Below are 9,177 nucleotides of genomic sequence, written 5' to 3' on the forward strand. Positions count from 1 at the left end.
ATTCATTCTCCATGTCAACAATCCCTTCCTCCATCCACTGATGAAACCAACCGCAGAGGTGAACGCGACTGTCTAAAAAGCACTCAGCCATGCCGGAAACTTGATCCCATTTTCGGCAAGACCCATTCCTTACCGATGCGGCATAAGTCTTCATTAATGAGCTATAAAACGCCAAGTAATCAGATATCTGCAACATCAGGAGAGACGAGCCAAGGCAGGCTGGACCCGCATGGAAATTAGGACCTAGAGGACACTGGGGTGGTGGAGTGCAACCGTCCTGGTTGAAGAGACGACTGATTTTTAGGCCAGAAAGCTTTGACCTTCTATTTTATGCTAATCGTGGTCCTCACATGAGTACACCCTCATTCACAAGAAGCTGGTCCATTAGATATTCTGGCCATTGGCCACACCAGGAACAATGGGCCCTGGCTGCACCACAATACCTTTTATTTTCTTCAGCATTGAACTAAAAGGCGATTGAATGCAGTTCCACGACCCTGAGAAAAGCCTTTGTGCCTCGTCCTGTATGACGGTGGCCAACATTAAGAGCGGGCCAGCGGAAAAAATCAATATCCACCGTCACTGGAAGAATGACGTGTTCTATTTGCAGCTTGAAGAGGGAAACCGTTTGGTTCTGTTTTTGTGAATGCCCTCATGAATGACATCTTACAATCTAATGTGTTGTTAACTGAACAAGCATTCGACATGATTACAATCAAATCCAGGCTTACCAGAGGTTTAATCTCAGCAAATTTTGTTGATGCCATACATGCATCAAAGCCTGCCGCCGCAGTCCGAAATATCATTTGAAGTTGTTTCGATGTAAATCTGTGAAAGTGACTTCCTTCCAGATAAAGCAATCACGGCCAGATGAAATTAATTGTAAGTTTTAGTCAAAAACACCACAGGCATAAATGAATAAAAGTTGCGTTGCAGCTGTGCTACTTGAACGGCGCTACACTCAATATGAGTAATTGCGGCCCTTTTGAAACAATTTGTGCTCAGCCGATGGGCATTGCAATCATCCTCAGAATCTCTTGCGCATATTTGCCATGCCCAGAGTAAATTGGGACTCACGTTGACCCCCAGCTGTGTTATGCATGTCTGTTCAGAGATTCCCAAGCATTGTTTGGACACATGACACATTTTGATTGGGGAAAACATCTCAATCATCTTTAAGATTTTTCTCAAGTATAACAGATCGGCGGATATCGCTATGTAAATATGTCACACAATTTGTAAACAGCATACGTATTCAGCGATTGCAGGTACGAGCGCTCTATCTCGCACTAGTGGCGCCTTTAGGGGAGCTTAGTATGCAAATGGGTTGCCTTCTCTTGCATTGAAGGACATTAGCCAACCTTTGTCGACCTCCCCCCAGCCTCCCCAAAACTCTTTGTATCTCAGTTTTCCTTGTTAAATGTGTCATGCTTACTTGTTACCACTAAGATGAGTACCTTTACTCTCACTAATACGCCGTATTTCGTCTTGCTCAAGGCAAACGCAAAGCCGCTGAGCCTCATGGCACCACCACCAACCCCTTTCGTCTTTTGTTGGTGTATCCACTTTTTTTGCCACCCTGTGACTTGCTTTCTGTCTGCTGCCTCTCACTCTTCTGTATATTTTCTGCAGTAATTTGTCCTCTGGGATGGGACTAGAGAAGCTGTGTTTGTAGAATAAAATAATAATGTGACATGCATTTTGTGGTTCAGTACTTTTGAACAAAGTCGAAATACAAATAAAGATCAAAGTTTCTTTTTGTTGTTTGTTTGTTGTTGTTTTTTAATGATGTGTGGTAGTGATATGTAGTCAAAGTGGAGCAGAGGAGCTAATCTTGTGAACTCTTAAATTACTCATTCGGATCCTCTCTGACACTACGCGGTCATTGTTCTTAATAAGGCTGTTCGCCCTAACTTTGTTGCAAAAACAAACATAAAACACTTGTTTGAACTGTGGCACACTGGGAGTGCAAATTGTTCAAAGATGTGAATTTGACGCAAACAGCTAACCTTAATATTTATTTTAATAAATGAAGAATTTCTTTTTCTTAGTTTTGATTTGAAAGGTGCTAATGCATTGATTTGAAATGTGTTACGATGCATATCGGATCGTCTTTTATTGGCGCGATATACCTTGGAGGGAAAGGCCACATTTACATGACTTGACAAATGCATTCATAGGTATGTAAAATGACAGAAAGAAAGTCATTGCATCACACCCTCTCGATCTGAGCCGTATTGAATCGGGATCCCACTCATTTGAACCAAATCGAATCATTACTCTTGAAAATAGATCTGTCCTTGAATCGTATTGTGCCCCATTGATCGGATCGTCTTTTATCAGAGTGATGCACACCCCTAACATTGAATGTAATTTAAAACGTACAGTGAATGTTTTATGATTGATACGACAAGTCATGCCTTTCTCTTTTCTTCGGGAAGAAGGTGCATGACTAATTTTAACAAACTGCAGATGGACTATTGTCCCAGAAGGAAATTAATTTGACTCTCAAGGTTCTACTGCAGTTCGTATAAAAGAATCACCGGTGACAGTTCACACTGACGCTCGCAGAAGTGGAAATGTCAAGCGCTTATTGAGTCAATTAAACATCTCGCGGAGCCTTTCAATTGGACTGCTGCCGGTCACCTTTGACTCACTGAATGTTCTCACTCATTTTGCCTTGATCAAAGCGGCGGAGCGTTTACTTGGAAGCCAGTACTATACATTCCGTGACGACGGCGATAGGTGTACAGTGGAGCGCGTTGAGGGCCAGTTGCCTGTTTCATTGAGATGGTAGCAGATATTCCTCATGACCAGGTGTCAGTGATCACTATTGGTTGGAGCTGCACACTTGACTCGAGGGCTTGGTGGAGCTGTTGCAGGGCAGCGTGGGTGACTAATACAGCATGCTTGTCCTCATTGCAGGCGATTACTTATCTATTGATCGCAGCCGGCGTTGTTCAGATGGATGCCTTTAGAGTGTGACAAGTGCTTTAACAACCCTTGAACCTAACGATCCTTAACATTCGAGGTCCATGTTAAATAATGCGCCTTCTCTCCGTCGGCGGGATCCCCGCTACGGTCAACCCAGGCAACGGAAGAGGAGTCCCCCTTGATTGGTTGTCTTCAGAGCAGAAGACCTATGGCCACAATTATAAAATGCAACCACTCCTGACTGCAGCAGGTGACATGTAATAAATACTATTAAGGGCTGTGGAGATCCTTTGAATACGTCCCGGCCCTTCTCTTCCTGCTTGACAGTGAAAGAGCAATGAATTCCCATAGATAGCGGCACGCTGCTTCTACTGCTTTTTACTTAAGCTGCTCAGGGGATTCACTTGCACACTCTGCGTGTACACACACCCACACATCACACCCCATAACACAGTGCCAGCCTTTCTATTGTTCATGCCAGGCAGGGGATAAACCACAGCCGAGTGTTGCAAGCGGCTCCTCCACGTGAAAAATCCAGCATACCTCAAGATGGCAGTTTGCTTCGCTCGCTCTCTCTCTTTCTCTGTGTAGGCCTTTGAACAGTCCAACTGCATATTCTCCTGACTTTTTTTTTTTTTTTTTTTTTTTAATAACTTCATCTCAGATGCCTCTCATGTAGCCTCTGGCCAGCTTAGTCAGTCAATTTCCATGTGTCACAAGTGGGAGAGGTATGAAGCCGAATATCTTTTTTTTTTTTTTCAACTGCAATCTTGAACGCGGCTTGAGGTGTGGTGACTGTTGTTGAGATGCTCTTACTGTTGGTTTGCACTAGTCTGGTTTGCACTCGTGAAAATAGATTTGCTGTTTTAATATGAGAAGGAATAACCCAAAAAATGAATTCCCCTCGGTTCATCCCTGTGAATTGGTTCTGTGACCTGACAATAATTTGCGATAATGTGGGGAATTGTTGGACAAAAGTGTTGAAATATCAGTAGTAGATAAAATATATCCCCGAAAAAAATATTTTGATTTCAAAATGTGAAAAAACACAATTAAGACACCCGGTCTGGAGTTTTCCAAAAGCTTTGTTGAGAAGTCCATGAGGATGGTTGAGTCCAAGCAGGAACACTCCAGTTTTCTGAATCCCTTCTCAATTTATTAACAATCCATTCCACGCAATCTGCATAATTATCAATGATTAATCACACCATTTTCATGCCCATCTCTCGTTCTCATTTCATCTTCTCATGATTTGTATTCAAGTATGCCTTGATGATATTCTTGAATCAATATTGTCATAACCAGAACAAAGATGTTTGGTATATCTCTCAGCCTCACATTCACTTGCTATAATTTAAAGTCTCCAACAGTTATTTATAAACTGACAGTTGACTGACATGTTTTGATAAATTGAACACCGAACTCCTCCCCCTATTTCGACAGCCTATTTAGACTCGGACGAGAAGTGCATGCTGTGATAGCAAATTGCACTAGACGCCACTGTCATTGTGAGGAAAAATACTGGTTAACCGAAAGATCTTTTTCTTTGATTTTATTTTCTTTTTTTTAAAAGCAGTTTCTGTCACTTTGAAGAGTAAAGCAACATAGAATGTCATTAACTTGAGTTTATGCTGGTGGCCTTACGTGAAATCTAACACCAGACTGATTAATTTTCAGCGCATTCTTACAAGAGATGCAAAGGGGGAGGATATTTTTTAATCAAACATCAAAGAGGCTCAGTTCCACAGTGCAGCACGTTGAATCCACCATAGGATTTTTGCGTTGCCTCTGTTATTGCTTTCTGGTGCCGTTTTTATTTTGGGCAAGCTTCTTTCAAATGCTCCTCCGTACAATTTGGTTCACTCGAGGGTGCTTTCCATTTGCACTTGACAAAAGCACAGGAGCAAATTCCCTCTGCGAGTGACTAGTCCCCTAATAAGCGCAAGCTTGGAAGTAGACGGAAACTGTGGCGTGTCTGTGAAAGAATACCGTGATAAGTGAATCTCCCGCTGAACAAGAGCATTTGCCTTCTCCACTCTCATTTGCCATGATGATTTGCTGCTGAAAATCAATGATTCCCTCACTTTAGCCAAAGGACCTCCTTGGAGTGTGTTGCACCGGTTCTGCCTGTGGCAATGATTTCAATCAAGAGGTGTTTAAAGTCTGTCTTTTCCCGATTGGGGCAGTTCATGAGATTAAATGAGAAAAAAAAGTGCATTTCTCAGCAGGTAATCAAATGGATTCAAATGAAGTCATGTTGGGACGCACCCACAGAGACGCGTTGTTGTGCAAAGCGCCGCCATTGCTTGATCAGGCGTCCTCACGGCCAACGCTTGGCCTCTACTTTACCCCGAGTTCAAATTACCGCAGTGTTGAGAACCCAAATAGTGCAATACTGAGCTGATGCGACGCATACAGCCGGAGAATCTTATTGACCTTCACCAAATGCAGCCATGCATTTGCAGTGCTTGCACATTCTAGCGTTGGGAGATGAAGGAGGGCTGGGAGGAGAAACAAAAACCTTCAGACAACACTGAAAGCTGATTTACAGCTGCTTACAATCGGTGAGTTCCAAGCCCAAAACCAAAAGAACTTTAAAATGGTTTTTGTAATACCATTTGGAATGTACCACTACAGCATTGGTGACTTCAGTTGAATTCATAAATGTAAAAAAATCGAATCAAATACAGTACTTATTTAGCGAGGTCTTCCCTTGTTCATCAAGGATGAAGAACAGCTGGGTGGTGCCTTTATGATTCAAGAGATTGAATTGTTCCGTTGATGACCTGGTTGAAAAGGAAATTCCTGTATCCACCCACGTTGATGAACTCATTTGTGGAGGGAACAAATGCGCCAAAAGTGTGTCATTTTCCTGTTCGTGCTTTGCCAGCATCTTAAACCGTGACCGAAAGAGCACAAACATTTGTCAGCAGCCACGAGTAAGTGACTTTTGTTGCGAATTGGTTCAATGTTATGTTGTTGTTCTTCTTCTTCTTATTATTATTATTATTATTATGCAAATGGCGAACCGCAATTGAATGGTTTGATTTGGCCCGTGTGCCACCCCTTTATGTTTTAGTAATGAAGCTTGTATGGGTTCCGATATTTACTGTTCTGTGTCGAAATGATTTCTGTGGGAAAAGGTCATTAAAACGACAAAGCGAGCCTTTTGCACAGCTCTGCAAGGGCAGTATGTAAAGCACTCCGTCGTACTGAATAAAGCCGTTAAGTGTTATCGGCTATGCCCATATTTATTCTAATACGAGTCCCTCAGGACGAATCTTGAGCATATCCTGCATGTGTCTGCTGGTGAAAGTTTGACATCTCTTTATAGTTTGTTCCATTCCCTCTTTGCTGAGTTGACATGAGCCGTGAAATACAAGTTGCTAGGATGCATTTGGACAGGGATTAGCATTTGCCTTAACTGTTGAACTTGCTTAGAGCCAGATTTGGTTTTGATGATAAATGGGGTGCATTTGGATAGTGCCTGGCTATATTTCTCTTCTCTAAGGCTGGCTTTGGTCTACTCGCATGTATTTTCAAGTGACTCATCTGTTTACATTTACTGAACAAAGCAAAGTCTGAGCCAAGTTGTTTCACATTGTTGACTTATTCATTGATTTTATCTGTTCAACACGATACCCTATTATTTCGGGTTAGGGGTGACAATTGGATAATCCATAAATAGATTCATAGACATTCTGATTGCACGGGCTATATTGATTTATGGTGTTTTTGAAGCAAGTGGGGTAAGAGAGAATGCGCTACTATGCTACCAAGAGAGGCTCATTTGGTTTAGTCACATGACATTATAATAATAATAATCATACATTTCATTTATAAGCGCCTTTCAAAACACTCAAGGACACTTTACAATCAAAACAAGAACAATAAAACATGAAGCTACAAACGCGCCGATATCTTCTCTGCTGTGGACTCCTGGCATGTCGAATGGCCATTCCGAATGTTTATGGAAGCTTCACGCTGATAACAGGAGTACATTGTGGTTCAGAAAGTCACTTTCTCCATCGGCAGGTCTTCGAGATCGACCCGCCAGTCTTCTAATTGCTCAACGTCCTCGACCACCTGAGCCATACTGACCCTCTATCGGCAAATTTGAGTTGCCCACGACTCCACTTTGAGCAATTAGGCCGTTCGGTCTTTTTACAGAATATCTAATCGCGTAGTCTCTGGCTGTCCTGTTGCAGCCCTTTCTTTATTAATGGACGGCTTGCTGCTCCCAGCCAGGTGGAAGTGGAGCAGTAATAAATGTGGTTCAATATATCATCCAAAGCACATTACAGGAGAGCTGGGGGTGATTATTCATGCCAGCAGGGGCAGGAACAGACCTTTGTAGGGTTCATGGGCTCAAACTTTGAAAAGGGCGTCTCCCTTATCTTTCTCAACAGAGTGAGAACAGTCTCTCTGTCCCTGATGCTGCTGGCTCCATTTATCTCGGTATTAATTCTAAAAAGCCATGTGTTCTGTTTGGCTTATGACAAATAGTTTTTTTTTCTTTTTCCAAATGTATGTAATTTTTGCCAATCTACTTTCCACGCGCTTATTATAATCAATTGACCCACTCATCAGTCATCAGCAGTCATGGGTGAACATGCAATTTTACAGCGCTTAGGTTACATTAAGCTCTTATGCTTCAGCCTCTCTGAAAATTCAAATCCAAGAATTAGCAATCACCGACAGGTGTATTCAATCCACCATTACGGCATTTTCTGCACCCTAATCCGCATTCTTGGACTCTATCCTGTTGGCAGGAGGGCAGGAATTTGCTCATTTTCCTGAGAATGATGAGCGAGCGTGCAGCAGCATGGAGGTAGACGTGCAGTTATGTTTGGAGGCTGTCTGTTTACGGCCATCAGAGCGGACGCCCATGCGCCAGATGCGGCGCAACAGCTGGCCCTTGTGCTCGTTGAGCAGGCTCGGCCCGGCCCAGTCGCAGCGCATCAGCAGATCCATACGTTAGCTGACTGGCAGAGAATTTAACTGTGACCCTCGAGCAGGCGTCACACTGCACAGGTGATGAAAAAGTTTGGCTTGCGACTGAACATCGGTACCTGTCACATCACCTGAAGCGGCAGCAAACGGGAGTTTGAGTGACATTTACTCAACTTGGGACAGGTTGTCCTCAAGCTGGATGACAATCATTGCTCATGGCTAGCTGGGCATAATGATCAATGAGTTGATTGATTGCTCATTGATAATTCTGACACTTGAAACGACGGGGGAAAAAGGGAGTTCACTACTTGGCCGCCATCAATAGAGGCGCTGTTTATTGAATTGCAACGAGTGTGTAGCCTACCCGAAGCAGAAGAACACAGTAGGCCCTACAGACCTCTTCTCTTGCACATTTCCTCCAGGTAGCAGATGCTCAAGTTGACATTGACTTGCTACACGAGTTCAATAGATTCTGAGAGGCCTCTTCTCTCGTCCTTCACCAGCAAATTGGATAAAATGCATTAACCCAGGTTAGCGCATATGAGGTGTGTCAGAAGGTCTCAGAACTGATGTCACAAAAGATCTATTTCAAACCCAAACTATAAATGACTTTCTGGGCCCGCAGTCTATCAGGTCCCTTTTGTAGTTGTCATAATACATTTCCTTGATCAGCAATAGGGAAATACTACTGATCAATTTACCAGAATACCATAGATTGCTGAGTTTGAGTGCTCTAGAAAAACGATAAACCAAGTAACATATTGCTGTGGATTGGATGGTTGCTCTGGATTGTACAAATTGTGGTTTTACTGAATCTACAACAGGGCTCACCAATCTGGTGCCCGCGGCCACTGGTCTAAAAATAGATAACCAGTGATAGAGTATGATGATTTCCTGGGAGTGTTCCCCAAGTGACCATTTGAAATGAGAAATCATTATAACTGTCATCACACAAATGAATCATACATGGCAATTTTCCGCGGATCCGCGGAAATCCGCCGTTTTATTTCTTAAATTGATCATTTTTGTGAATCGTCTAAATCCGTTGAGAAAATTTTAGGGGCGGTCAGGTACCTTATCGTCGAGTTTTCACGAGCTCTCCCGAACAGTCTCTCCGTTTTCCGTTTGTAAACAGCCCTGCGATTGGACGTGTATGAAAGCGTCAACTAATCAGATCACTGAAGGCATTATTTGTTGCGGAAAAGTCTTATCGATTATAAACGGCCCAGCGATTGGTTAACTACAAGCGATTGGACCAATCAAATTGCATGTAACATATTGTTTTACCTG

General features: G+C 42.8%; 1 protein-coding gene across 5 annotated transcripts in view; it reads left to right on the top strand.

Annotated features, from left to right (window-relative positions):
- Window positions 1-9,177, top strand: part of unc5a (unc-5 netrin receptor A) — a 178,960-nt gene that overhangs the window by 59,483 nt on the left and 110,300 nt on the right. The gene's annotated exons all lie outside the window — the stretch shown is intronic.

The sequence above is a fragment of the Hippocampus comes genome, unplaced genomic scaffold (genome assembly GCF_001891065.2).
Source record: "Hippocampus comes isolate QL1 unplaced genomic scaffold, H_comes_QL1_v1.1 scaffold9, whole genome shotgun sequence".
Lineage (NCBI taxonomy): Eukaryota > Metazoa > Chordata > Actinopteri > Syngnathiformes > Syngnathidae > Hippocampus > Hippocampus comes.